This window comes from Gastrolobium bilobum, unplaced genomic scaffold (genome assembly GCF_033153095.1).
Source record: "Gastrolobium bilobum isolate Gb01-03AN ecotype WA unplaced genomic scaffold, APGP_CSIRO_Gbil_v1 utg9749, whole genome shotgun sequence".
Classification (NCBI taxonomy): domain Eukaryota; kingdom Viridiplantae; phylum Streptophyta; class Magnoliopsida; order Fabales; family Fabaceae; genus Gastrolobium; species Gastrolobium bilobum.
Window position 1 is genome coordinate 65,165 of NW_026895218.1, and position 8,090 is coordinate 73,254.

At 35.7% G+C, this 8,090-nt stretch overlaps 1 pseudogene; it reads right to left on the reverse strand.

Moving 5' to 3' along the window:
* Positions 1 to 641: 641 nt before the first annotated feature.
* LOC133300520 (mitogen-activated protein kinase 20-like) lies at positions 642 to 7,828 on the reverse strand (annotated as a pseudogene).
* Between the last annotated feature and the right edge of the window lie 262 nt (positions 7,829 to 8,090).

Genomic DNA, 8,090 nt, shown 5'->3' on the forward strand with positions numbered 1-8,090 from the left:
GAATCTTTGTAAAATTATTAATGTTGTTGATCGTATATTCTAAAAAAAAAAATCACTTCCCGTTAAATCCAACTAGCAAGTGTGGGGCATTGGTCGTATTCGTAACAGGTTACAAGCTATGACAGTCTAACACATTTAAACACAGGCTTAACTTTTCAAAACTAAAGTCCAGTCTGGCCATTAAGACCCCTAATAATGGGGAGTATAATTCTTTTAAAATAAATTCACTTTATTAATATGTTGGTGAGTCGACGCAGCTGGTCGTTGAAATTTTCAATGGTCAGGTTACCAGTTTGCCACCTCTGTGCAAAAGTGAAAAACCAAACTGTTTATTTCCTCCATAGTGACAGGTCCAGGTGGATTCATAGAGTTCATAAAGATTGGATTAATCTCATTTGCATACATTCTGCCTTTTTGAGAGCCAAAAGATATAAATTAATGCCACTAGAATTAGTACCGGAGAAAGGGTGAGAATCAATTATTCGGGGAATTTGCTCTTACATTTTTTAAAATATATATTTCTCATACTAGAACCCATGATCATCAAATCACAAAAAGCAACCTAATCATTGTTTCGAAACTCGCTCTCTCTATCTTCTTTAATATAATTTACATAATTCTTTTGAATCACATTTCGAGTCAGAATTTGTTGAGGCTTAAGACATGTGATTAAAAGTACAAGCATCCAAGAGATCGGTTTTCAAGGTGGTTATTTCACTGCAAACACCTAGAAAAGGAGGTTATGGATTGACTTGCAAGATAGGAATCAATTTCATAGTTACAATTGTTGATAGTTTGTAACCAAAGTTCATAGCTTTTTTTACCAGAGAAAGCTGGCTCTTTCTAGGGAAGCACTGCATCAATGGCTCTCCCCCTCCCTCATTTTACAAACAAACCATCATCACCTCAGACTACAGTTCCTTCCCAACAAAGAGCCATTTTTTCTCTACAGGGATTGCTACCCCTCGCCAACACATTCTCAAGACAAGGGTCTTCTAGTACATTCTTGTCATACCATATTGAATAGGCCCAACTTTCCGATGAGCAGTGGCCCCAGCAGCAGCACTAATTCCACTATATTGTGCCTTTGACTGCAGCAAGTTTGTTTCTATGGCTATTTGATCATCCTGTTCTAATTTGTTCACTCCTGCCCTTGTCATAAAAAAGGGGTTTGTATCAATATTAATAGCTACATCTGGTGCTATTTTGGCATTAACTCCACATTGCTGTGCATGTTTTGCTTGCAAAGGTGCACCCTTATCAGCTTCTGTTGCTGGCCTTTCTTGGTTTCCAGTGCTAGATCTTTGATAATAATATGCTGGGGGAACAGATTGAGTAGGAAGCACATAACCTCTGATAAAAGTCCTTTGATCATAAGAGTCCTTGACAACACCCCCATACTCATATGGAATGGAACAACTGGCCCAACAACTTCACCAGGTTTTGCTGAAAAGAAAAATGTGAGTATTAATTGTTGATCATGCACATAAACTTAACTAGACAACAATGATAAACACAAACCTAATGGATTTCTTTGCGGTCCCTGCAAAGACCTTGGCACCTGTGTCAAGAGTTCTTACTGTAGCCATCGGTTGTTTGCTGGTTTTTGTTGGAAGCAGTGTTTGCAATATTTGTCTGCTCTTTTGGGTGTACCGTATTCGAATGTACAACTGTTGACCTGTCAGAAATAAAAAATGTAAGGATGATAAAATCTGATCATGCTCTGTGCACCAATTTCTTTTTTCATTATTAATGTTACTATGAAATTATCTGCTTTGTAACAAAATCCAATAAACAGAATTAGGTTGAACTTGCATAATGGTATTTGCAAAATCAAGACCAGAATCATATGCTCTGCACAAATTTCTTTTTGCATATGAATTTCATATTAGTGATTGTTATAGAACATTCAATCCTGTGATTACTATCTTAGCATAAGCAGGATGCAACAAAAAGTACCCATTTGTCCACAATAAAGCTACAATTTCAACTCAAAAAATGCCAGATGAAATCCAATGAGAAACTAATTTATGAATCAGAATTACCTTGGAAGAGAAACATGCTTTCTATCAAGTGGCATAACTGGATCATTTTTACCATTTTCCTCTAGATGAGCAAATTGTTTTCTGAATTGATCAACAGCACTATAAAAGAAATGCACCAAAAAGAGTAAGGAGAAAATGATAAAGTTGAAAATCTGAATTGCAAATTAACAAAGGGACGAAGAAGATAACATGTCATAAACAGTCGAAATGCAAATGCAATCAAGAAATCAAGAAACCTTGGATAAAGAAAGTTAGTTCTCTCTGTTCCGTTCATGTAGTCTTTCAATAGTTGAGGATGATACTCTAGAATCTCACGGAAAATTAGCTCTCGTATTTCTTCCTTTGTAACTCTTCGTCTTTCGAATTCAAACTCCATTTTTGTGATAGGCTGGCAGGATGGTTCCCTCTCAACTTTTGCCAGTTCCTTAAAGTAAGGATCAGCCAATGCCTGAAGACAACAAAAGCTTTAGAAATCCCAAGCAAGGAACTCAAGACAACATATCTTATAGATTTCTATATGAAGTTAATATTTATAACCTTTATTGTCCAAAAGAAAAAGACAAGCTCAAGGAGTAGGTCAAGGATACAACTACTATACATTTCAAAGCACATATGTAAGCAAGGAAACACAATGTAACAAACCTCTTCAGCAGTAGGCCGGTCGTTCGGATCAAAAGCCAGCAACCTTTCGAGTAGTCGCAGTGCTAAAGGGTCTGCATTGAGAAACTTTTTGGCAAATGGCACAGGCTTCTTTCTCCTCATGCTAGTTAGGTATATCCTTGCCTTATCATAGCGTACCTGCATGCAACGCAAAAAATTGTCACAGGTTGGTAACTATTGCTTCAGAATTAAGATAAGCAATACAAATGTTATTTCCTAAGTAGGGGGAAAGGTTTACCCGTGATATAGTCTCCAATGGGGGAGTCCCAAGCAGATCTGTCATCAGATCCAACTGATGGACTACATTTTTCCCAGGAAAAAGTGGCTTTCCTGTTAGTACTTCAGCAAAGATGCAGCCTATACTCCATATATCAATTGCTGGTGTATACTGCATCAAGATTTTTGAACGAAATTACTACAAAAAGTGAATCTGAAAACTGTAACCATTATGACGCGTCCCTTGTAACCAAATAGAATAAAAAGTTTAGTTCAGCATGAACTATATAACTATAGTCAGTAATGCATAAACACACACAATCACAACAATGCTACAACATTTTCCCAGAAGCTCCACAAGACATACAGCTCCATATTTGCATTGCTTAATGAATGAGTTCAATCTCAACAACCCTACAACATTTTAATGGACAAGTGACACTGTTACAAGTCCTACATTGGTTGCCTATTGATAACTCATATTTTGTTACACTTATTTATTACTCTTGGTTGGTATTTTTATGATTTATTTGGATTAAATAAAGGTCTTTTGGGTCAATTCACAATTCTAGATTTTAGTTGGGTTTAATTGATTTTCGTCATAATTTTCCAGATTTACACTACTTCCGTATTTTGACCATATCTCACTCTACAGATGTCCGATTCACTCCGTTCTTGTTGCTTTTTGCAGCTAACAGATAGGGCTACAATCTCTATTTCAGCTACTGAAGCCCAATTCAGACGGTAAGATGGTCGAAACTTGATCTCAAGATGACGTGTTTTGCTGGAATTCTATTTTGACGTTTGAACTTGTAATTTTCATTAGGACCCAATGTGTTTAGGGTTCAAGGCCATGTTTTATTATTTTATTTTATTTTATTCAGCTTTTATTTTATGTTTGGGCTGAAGCGGTGAAACCCTAGCCGTCCTGCGTGACGGCTATTTAAAGGAGGCTCTAGGAAACCCTTCGGCAGTCAGCTTTGTACAACAGAAAAGTTCTCTCTGAGTTTTTATTCAATTCTGTTCTTCATCTTTTTCTTCCTCTTCTTTTTATGTTTACCTTAGCCATGCGAGGCTAAGAACCTTTTAATCAACCTAAGGGTAACGGATTCCATGGATTGGTCTTGAGGGTCTGCGCTTTATTTTAAATCAGTCTCGTTTCCCTTCCCAACTCAGATTGATATCGTGCGATCGTGGATATTCAATCTGAGGTTCGCGATTGCGATTATGGAAAGGGATTAATCATCAGATTTGATGATTAGGTTGATTGACCCTATGACCTTAAATCAAGCGGGCTGATACTCTGCGATTGTATGAGTAGAAGCACCGTATTTGATCAAATGCTAAGCGATCGCTTAGAGAGGGTTGTCAATTGGAAATAAGGATTCTGATTCGATTGACAAATCAATCACGATTCTGATATCTTCTTATCCGAGGAAAGACATCCATGGAACCCAAACCTTAGGTTGGTTATTTTTAATTACGAATTTTAAATCCAATTTCATATTCTGCCTTTTAAATTATTCAACCAAAATTCAAAAAAACCCCTTTTAATTTCTGTTTTGATAAACGATTTTTACCCAAACAATTTTCTTGAGAGAGACGACTTAGGATTTCCACTCTACTACAAATTTTCTGAACCCTAATAAAAAAATAATTTTTAATTTGCGCGAGTTCGACAGCTCGTGTCACCTATACAACTAATGTGGGGTTTATAAGGCTTTGGACACTCCCACCCTTTGAGTTAGCTTTTGGGATGGTGACCTCAAAGTCTGTAACAATTGGTGCTCTCATTGAGAGTTAAAGCCACGGAAAGGGCTACCTATAGGCTGGATGAAAGTGTCTTTGGGCACTAAATACTGATAGGTGAGTGTCGATAGAGTGAAAGCCGTTGTGGACGTCGGCCCTTAAAGGGAGTGGCAATGTTACAAGTCCCACATTGGTTGCCAGTCCGTAACAGACATCTAGTGGAATGTGATGAAAAACAAATGTCTCTACTTATATCTACAAGTAATTTTCTTCCACTCACAAGGTACACCATGCATAACATCAAACCTTGCGTTGTTACCGTCAATGATCTTGACAAAATCAAAGGCTATTGATGCAGAAAAACCACCAGTATAGACTGGCATACGCAATAAACTTCTCATAGACTTCATAATTCATTACCAAACACTAACGTAATCAATGTATCATGCATTACCTTGCCAAAGATAATGGTCTTGCAGTCAATACCAAAGTGTTAGCTCAATGGAAGATATAAAAATAACAGAAACATATATAACTAGTAAATTAATAACAAATAACAGATTTGGTCTCGATTCTTAGGTCTTTTAGTTACCTGATTTACGGAAAAGAAGATAAACAGAAAGAATGTTGATGATATGAAATTTGAATAAAGGTATGTAAGTCAAGATTATGCATATTTATGTTGTCTCTCACATTTACAGTGTGCAAAAGAATCTAGAAAAGCCATACCTTTGAGTAAAATGATCCGCACAGCTCTGGAGCTCTATACCACCTTGCAGCAACATAATCCTGCATTAAACAAGCAAGAAACATCAGTCCCTAACTTCCAAAATGATATGAGAAACTATTAACAAATAATAATAATAAGAAGAAGAAGAAGAAAAGCTGGAAAATAAAAAGGGTATAAAGGAAACAAACAATGGAAATGTTAAGAAGGAATACCGTCCAGAATATAGTTGTTGGTGTGTCACTGAAGGCAACTCTAGCCAACCCAAAATCACAGATTTTAAGTTTACAGTTTGCATTTGCCAGTATATTTTTTGGCTTCAAATCTCGATGATAAACATTTGCTGCGTTGTACAGCTAAGAATTAGATGAGCAATATTGACATCAATGCCAGCAAACTCAAATTACAAAACAGTCAAGATCAAGTACAAAAAGGACAGGAAGGGTGAAAAATTCAGACAAAAAGTATGCAATTTTCAGATGATCCAGGGGAGAAGTGAAAAATAAAAGAAACAAAAGCAACAGTCAAAAGAAAATAATGTGCACAATGCTGACATCATTATCGAGAGGACTGCTGAAAAAATATTCAGTTTCACGTATGCCCCATGAAAGTGGAAATCAAATGTTATAGCCATTAGCCATGCAATGTGCATTTATATATAATAGAAACTAAAACATATTGACTGTTACCAGTGTGAATATACTTCAGTGCCCGAAGTAATTGATAAAGAAAAAACTGATAGTGCTCTTTTGTTAAGTCATCGTTGGCTGTAATGACATGATGAAGATCAGACTCCATGAGCTCAAAAACAACGTAAATATCTTTGAAGTCCTTCCTAGAAGGAGGCAGCATAATGTGTTTTATTTCAACAATATCAGGATGTCGTAGAAGTCTAAGCAGTTTTATCTCGCGGATAACACGTGCAGCATCAGATATTTGCTCAAAGATGTCATGAATCTTCTTAATTGCCACTTTTTCACCGGTATGAGTGTCAATGGCTGAACAGACAACACCATAATTTCCTTTGCCAATGACTTCTAGAATCTCGTACCGGTTGGCATCACCATATTCAGAGAACAAATCCATCTCTGTTGAACTCTGTAGCAGAGATATAAAGTTATTCCACACAGAAAAATCAGGCAAGTTCAAATTTCAACGACTGAAAACGTTCACAAATCAACCCAAAGCAACAAAGGAAAAGCAAATTTTCAATATAGATAGAAATTAAAAAATAAAAATAAAAATAAAAAATTGCTGCCTTACAGGGAAATTGACTTCTATTGGAAATAGTTTAGAAATCAGAACTCATCAATAAAAATAAGAGGCGGGTTATATTGCCTACCAGTTTAATCTTCCTACATTTATTACCATTTTTGTACAGTTGGACGCGTCTTAATTAATGGCTTCTAAGCAATCCCACTACTTGAAGAGAGAGATAGAAAGCAGAAGAGAGAGACCAAAGAGAGAGAAAGAAGAGGGATCCAGTGTGCTTGGAAGCCATTGATTCAGATAACATCCAATGGTGCAAAAATGATAATACAGATAGGAAGATTAAATTAGTAGGCAATATAACCCAACCTTAAAAATAATAGACATAATATAAATTAGTGTGTTAGCTTCAAATTCACATTATGGAATTATCAAAATATCAGAGTCAGAAACTCAAAGAAAGAGGAGTTAGATTATATTCACAGGAATATGATCATTTCCCCATTGAATAGAATGACACAAGCAAACTAACAAATAACAAACATAAAGACACACGTTGCATCTATGCAACCACCTCACTCCCTACCACAGAAGAATACCATTAAAAGAAGGAGAAATTTTAGCATTTAATACCAATAGATATATCTCAATTCTTTCCACACTCCAAGATCAAACACATCAGGCTAATTTAATTACCATTTCTTCTCATTCCACTCAGTCTAATTTATATCTAAGCAAATTGAGATTTTCTAATCTCTTTTCAACTAAACAGCACGTATATAACGCATTTTTTTTCCACCTACTTTGAAGCCATATACAATTTATTATACATTAAATCCATTATTCGAATAAAAAAATATATTCATATACATGTAAAAGAAGGAATCACTCCAAGAGAAAGTGTCAAAAGGGACACAGACAAAAGATGGAACAGGAATTGCAAGAAGACAGAGGAAAAGGAAAACTAGTACGGCCATAAATTTGTCAAAACAATACAAAATAAACAGTAGGCAGAATCCGATCTGATGGGAAAAAACCTGTGAGCATTTAAAACAGGAAAGCCATCTAGTATTGAGATAAATTGCACAAAGCACGACTCAAGTGGCGTAGAAAGAGAAAATCTAAAGGATGGGGTCGAAAGAATAACCCCAAGAAAGCTAAAATTACTTTTAACCTAAGAACAAGTCCATACCAAGTAAACACAAGACTTCCCGGACAACTCTATTTCGTTCGAATCTCATCTATCTATATATATATATATTTATATATATATTCTAAAGGAGAACCAAAGAAACCTCCGGTGTGTTCACACAGTGTGTTTGTTTACACTTGCATCCTTCAAAAATTTCAGGTGTCAAGCTCTACTGCAATTTCAGCTTTGTGTTCATATTTGTCAATTTAAACAAGAAAATCAATTTAAAAAATAAAAATACATAATAATGAGTTTTTAATTAAATCCAAAATCAAAATTGACGGAGACATCT